We start from the raw sequence: 7040 nt of genomic DNA, 5'->3' as shown, positions 1-7040 counted from the left end.
AATATATTCAGGGACAATACAAGGCGCTTTCAAAAGAACTATTCATCCCACGGGCAGTACAAAGGACTCGGGGCCATCCCTTAAGGTTGGAGGAAAGGAAATTTCACCAGCAACAAAGGAAAGGGTTCTTTACAGTATGGGCAGTTAAAATGTGGAATTCATTACCCATGGAGACTGTGATGGCAGATACAATAGATTTGTTCAAAAATAGGTTGGACATCTTTTTAGATGGGAAAGGTATACAGGGATATACCAAATAAGTATACATGGGAAGGATGTTGATCCAGGGATTAATCCGACTGCCAATTCTTGGAGTCAGGAAGGAATTAATTTTTCCCCTTAATGGGGTTTTTTGTTTGCCTTCCTCTGGATCAATAAGTAAGTATAGATATAGAATAAAGTATCTGTTGTCTAAATTTAGCATAGGTTGAACTTGATGGACATACGTCTTTTTTCAACCTCATCTACTATGTAACTATGTAACTATGTAAGATGCATTGTAAATTCTTCTGTATTTTGTCCAAATGTCAAATCACCTGAAAATTGCAGGGAACCTTTAGTGATGCCAACGGAAAACAAGGGTTCCGAGGAACCCCGGCTGAAAAATACTGGTGTATACACTTGAATAGAAAGTGATGCAGTTGTTGCATTACTTGTGCTTACCATGCTCCTCAGTATATTACATAGGGGCCTTTGAGTTCATTCAAAATAATCTTTATGCTCATCAAGAGGGCAGAAAGGGGATTTAGCCCCAGTGTGTAAGGCCCCACTGTCCCTCCTCTACACTAACTCATTCCTGAGCTCCTTGCTCTACCAAGATGGCCGACATTTGAGGTAATTTTGCCCTCAGCCAGGATGGCCAAAGCTCTCAACCAAGATGGATGATGTACTTGGCTGCACATGTTCCTGGCCTTTACATAACAGCCATTTATTCCCAGCCATTGCCAGAGCAAGGTGTCAAATCCTTGTGCTTCTGGGCTCCGTCTGGTTTCCTGCAACGCTTTCCCTTCGCTGAACCTGCAGGCCACGAATCTCGGCAAGTACAGGCGCGCGTGAAGTCACGCACTCGCGTGCCTGTACCAGTACTATGTCCAAGGCCTTACTCATTTGATGCTTTACTACAGTTATAGAAAATACAACTATAACTGGTAGGGAAGGGAAGGAAGCAATACTGCCTCAACTCCTTTGCAGATATGTCAACCCTCAAAGACCAAGATTTGTGAGATGTGGGGGTTCTACTCCCCCCATAAAAATCTCATTTGAATGCAAGATTATTGATTTTATCAGCGAGACTCTATTAAAACATATAGAAAAGGTCAGTGGGACAGACTTCATATCGGTTCTGTGTGAATAACAGAAAATCACTGACAGTTGACATGTCTGTATTTATTTGTCCAGTCGATTGTAGCATATTAATTCAAGAATACATTGTTGAAAAATCAATGGTGAGGGTAATTTCGAGCCATGAGGGTCTGTCTTCAATCAATATAAATCATATTACTTTTGCATGATACACAGCAACAATTCCAAAGTGTTTGGCCATACGAAATGCTAACTATGGTGTTGTATAAGCTGTCATATTGGTTTTAAAGATCTTGTGTGTCTTACTCAACTTTGTCTTTCCCCATTATCTCTTAGCATACAATGTTTCCACTGCAGCCAGGGATTCTGGGTAATGACATGCAAATGAGCACAGTGTGTCCCTCTTTACTTTGTATCCACTTTAATATGGAGCCCTATAAGCTTCTGCCTGCCATATTACACATGTTTTTACAGCACGGCCTGGGTTAATGAAGGTAGAAACCATGGCCCAGAATCAATAGATGGTGCTAAGCCGTAGGACACCATTGTGGCCCATTCCTGGCTGTTCGTCTTCTTCCACCTTGACATCTAATACCATGATGAGCATAGCATGGCAGACTTAGAATACCAGGAAAAGGGCAGTGAGACCAGCGCTAATGCAAAAATTACAAAAATTAGTGTCAATTAAACAGCTAATAAATATAAATACACTTCAAAAATATAGAAGCAAAGGCTCCCAGGAAAAATGGGTGACACAAACCAAAAAATACACAATTAATAAAGATAAACCGGCGCCAAAATACAATAGAAATCTGACCAAATATAATCCAATTCAAAGGCTGGGATGAGTTCCATGGAAGTGTCCTCAATGTAATCTCAGACAAACACACATATAAGACCACAACATAAAAGAGAAGAAAAAAAGAGAAAAAAGATCATAGTGCAACTAAATACAAACAACAATTCACTGATATAGTATACAAATAAAGACAGCAGTTTAATATATGATTAAAATGTAAACATAAAAACAACAAACATATGTTGTTGGGCAGGGACACACTTATGAAGTGATGGCATCCAGTCGGGCTAAAACTGAAACCCTACTTACAGCAATGCTGAGTAATGTAGGTCTGTATTGCAGTCACACTAAACCCTCCGTGGCCTGGGTAGAAGATGTATCAGCTGAACCGTCAAAGAGCTGCTGCACCGCAGGGAAGCGCCACTCCTGTGGTACCACGCCGCCCGCTGCCTCACTAATCCTCAGACACGCGTCCGCTCGTAGATGGAGGAGCACCAGAGCTCAAGGCCGCCGAAGGCCTCACTGGGACCGTCACGCGGACCGGAGGTCTCGCGATACTGCGTGACGTCACCGCTGTGTGCCGGGACAGAGGAGGAGAGCTCGCAAGTGCCAGGCACTCAGACAGCCAAAGTCACGGGGGGAAGGGAAAGCAAATAAACAGGAGGGGAAGCCAAATAGTCCTTGCCAAAAAATAGTAGTCCACCCTACGCGTTTCGTGACGTCAGTCACTTCGTCAGAGGCCTCATGCCCAGCGGTGACGTCACGCAGTATCGCGAGACCTCCGGTCCGCGTTACGGTCCCAGTGAGGCCTTCGGCGGCCTTGAGCTCTGGTGCTCCTCCATCTACGAGCGGACGCGTGTCTGAGGATTAGTGAGGCAGCGGGCGGCGTGGTACCACAGGAGTGGCGCTTCCCTGCGGTGCAGCAGCTCTTTGACGGTTCAGCTGATACATCTTCTACCCAGGCCACGGAGGGTTTAGTGTGACTGCAATACAGACCTACATTACTCAGCATTGCTGTAAGTAGGGTTTCAGTTTTAGCCCGACTGGATGCCATCACTTCATAAGTGTGTCCCTGCCCAACAACATATGTTTGTTGTTTTTATGTTTACATTTTAATCATATATTAAACTGCTGTCTTTATTTGTATACTATATCAGTGAATTGTTGTTTGTATTTAGTTGCACTATGATCTTTTTTCTCTTTTTTTCTTCTCTTTTATGTTGTGGTCTTATATGTGTATTTGTCTGAGATTACATTGAGGACACTTCCATGGAACTCATCCCAACCCTTTGAATTGGACTATATTTGGTCAGATTTCTATTGTATTTTGGCGCCGGTTTATCTTTATTAATTGCAGACTTAGAATACCAGCTACACCAGCTGTTTCCCTTCAGCATATCCTGTGACCCCATAGGAAGGCAGGATATCACTTGGCCCACCCAGCCCGCGTATTTCCCTATCTGTTGGGAAAACGTAGACCCTATTTAATGTTTGTCTTTCGTTCATATTAACCCTTTGAGTGCCCAGTGACAAACCCTAAACGTCTAGAGGTCCGGGCCGTAGAACGTGCACCATGCTCTGCTACGGGAAGGGGTCAGAAAGGGAAGTGTATACTCCACTTTCATTCATGTTCTGGGGGGCCTTTCTGGTGACCAGGTGATCGCTACACCATTCGGTCCATGTAGTTAAGCTCCAGAAGACCGGTGGCACTCACATAACATAAGTTTTCCTATGCTCAAAGGGTTAAAGATAGCCTTATGTCTGTTTCCGGTCTTTTAAAAAAAAAATTTACTTATTGCATTTCTGGGCAACATGCGGCAGGGACTTCCCCTGAGGCCCCAACCTCATCTCTCTCCAGTCCTTTCCGCCCTTCCTCCTTTCATCTGGTTGCGGGAGCATATGAGAGGGAGTGAGCTACAGACATTGGGAGGAGCTACAGGTAGAGCAGTAATTGATGGAGCAGAAAGATCTGCACACAGGGAGTTATCAGGAGTGGTTATGTGGGGCAATGGGAGCAGTTATAGGGAGCGGTTATTTGGGGCGATAGGAGCAGTTATAGGGAGGGTTGTATGGCTTTAGATTATGTGCAGCCCTTTAAGGGGCTGAAAGGTTACACCTGCGGCCATGGGCGTCCGCAGGAGGGGGCAAGGGGGGGCGTTTGCCCCCCCCCTGGATCACTCGCAGTCTTGGCCATGCCCGTCAAAAAAAAAATGAAGTCTCAAAAAAATAAAAATATCCTCGTGCACATACGGCCTTCCAGTCACCCCTGGCAACCAGATTGTACCCACTGATGATCCCTACAATTCCCCTGCAGGACGCCCCCTCACCCCCCAACCTGATTGGCTGGCGCTTTGCCGCGATTTTTTTTTTGGCTCGCAGCCAGACTCTGGGCTGTGAAGCCGCCATTTCTTCTGTTCAGCATAGAGCAGGTAAGCAATGTCCCATGTCCTCCAATGCCTATCCCCTGGCCCCCTCACTGGTCTCCCCTGGTCCCCCCACGGCCTCCCCTGGTCCACCCACGGCCTCCCCTGGTCCCCCCACTGCCTCCCCTGGCCCCCCCACGCCTCCAGTGATCCCCTCACGGCCTCCCCTGGTCACCCCACGGCCTCCAGAGGTCCCCCACGGCCTCCAGAGGTCCCCCCACGGCCTCCAGAGGTCCCCCCATGGCCTCCCCTGGTCCCCCCATGACTTCCCCATGTCCCCCCAAGACCTCCCCTGGTCCCCCCAATACCTCCCCTGGTCCCCCTACGGCCTCCCCTGGTCCCCCCACGGCCTCTCCTGGTCCCCCCACAGCCTCCCCTGGTCCCCCAATGACCTCCCCTGGTCCCCCCCAAGCCTTCTCCTGGTCCCCCCAAGACCTCCCCTGGTCCCACCATGGCCTCCAGAGGTCCAGACCACGGCCTCCAGAGGTCCCCCCACGGGCTCCCCTGGTCCCCCCACAGCCTCCCCTGGTCCCCCCACGGCCTCCCCATGTCCTCCCACGAACTCCCCTGGTCCCCCCATGGCCTCCCCTAGTCCCCCCAAGACCTCCCCTGGTCCCCCCACGACCTCTCCTGGACCTCCCCTGGCCCCCCACGGCCTCCATTGGACCTCCTCTGGCCCCCCACAGCCTCCCCTGGTCCTCCCCCTATGTCTCCCCTGGTCTCCCCCCGGCACTGGCCGTTAAAATTATGCCCCCCCCTGAAAAAAATTCTGCGGACGCCCATGCCTGCGGCCCTTGATGTATATCATGTTGCCCACCACTGCCTTATTGTATTCAACTCTACCACCTCTGCTGGGAGGCTATTGCACAAATCCACTACCCGCTCTGTGACAAAGAACATTTCCCTCTCCCACTCTCCAACTTCAGTGCAGGACTTTTGGTTTTAGCACTTTTCTTTACCTGAAATATGCATTATGCCTGCTTTCCAGTATCTGATGAGTTAACTCCACTTGTTAAACAGGCCACAGGTGATCCTAATTAAGGTAGCTCACCGGCTTAAAAAAGGGGAAGAGGAAATGCCTCTGGGGAGCAGTCTCATATATATATGTATGCCAATTTATATATGGACATTTACGAACAAACCCATATCCTACACGATGCCCCATATGCACAGCACATACAAAAGTACTTATGCTATATTGATGATATCTTCATCATATGGAATGGGACCACCACTGAATTGAACACCTTTTTGGAACATCTGAATAGTATTCCATCTAAAATAAGATTCACATTGTGCTATAGTGAATTGGAAATATCTTTCCTTGACACAATGGTGTATAAGAAAGGTGGCATATTGGCTACGAGATTATATCAGAAAGCAACGGATAAGAACACGTTACTCCATGCGTTCAGCCATCATCTAGTTCCTCTCAAAAAAGGTTTACCTTACTCACAACTTCTGAGGGTTAAACGAATTACCAGCGATCCAGAGAATGTAGATGGTGCTCTGATGACCATGGCGACCAGGTTCCTCGAGAGGGGATACAGCCCAGCAGATGTCAAGTACGCACTAGATCGGGTTGCAGCACTTGACGGAAAGTCCCTTGAGAGTAGCCAACCAAGGGCGGAACAAAATGCAACATTCAACGTGATCAGCACGTTCAGTACTGCATCTAGACACATTCAACGTAGTGTGAAACAGAACTGGCACGTTCTTGCGAATGACGACAGGATAGGACAACATTTTCGTGAACCACCCCTATTTTGCTTCCGGCGTGGACCGACAATTGGTGATATGATTACACAATCAGACCCAGTTGACAAATACACCAAAAACAAAACTTGGCTAACACTAAAGCCAGGCTCATATAAATGTAAAGGGTGCACAAACTGCCAAAACATGCAGGTTGGATCCTCATATTGTCACCCACATAGTGGGGTAAAAATCAAAATTCAACCATTTCTTAACTGTGAGTCCAGATTTGTAATATACTTGATCAAATGCCCTTGCGGCTTGGTATACATTGGAAAAACAGTTAGAATGTTAAAAGAACGTATTGCCATACACCGGTCAACTATACGTAAAGCATTGTTATCTGATGTCATTGATCATGAGTTTAAATGCCTTCCGGTGGCCAAACATTTTAGAGATCTAAAACATTCTTTAGCTACGTTCAGGTGTATGCCTATTATGCAGGTCCCAGCGCCCGCACGAGGGGGGGACAGAAATAGACTCCTGCTGCAGAGCGAGGCAAGACATATTTTCGAGCTCAGTACTATGGCACCGTTTGGCCTTAATGAGGATCTGTATTTGGGGTGCTTTCTGTGATTTTCATAACTTTTTTGTAAATCAGCTTCCTACATGTTGTGGTACTTCATGTTCACTGTTACTGTATGTTTCCCCCACGTGGTTAACCTTAGCATATGGGATATGCACTTTAGTATCTTTTGATAGCACATTTATTAGGTTCAGATGCGGTTTTAGTGTGTCACATAATGTGATGTAATTTGCGG

This window comes from Ascaphus truei, chromosome 15, assembly GCF_040206685.1.
Source record: "Ascaphus truei isolate aAscTru1 chromosome 15, aAscTru1.hap1, whole genome shotgun sequence".
Lineage (NCBI taxonomy): Eukaryota > Metazoa > Chordata > Amphibia > Anura > Ascaphidae > Ascaphus > Ascaphus truei.
Note: the sequence above shows the minus strand (reverse complement) of the source record.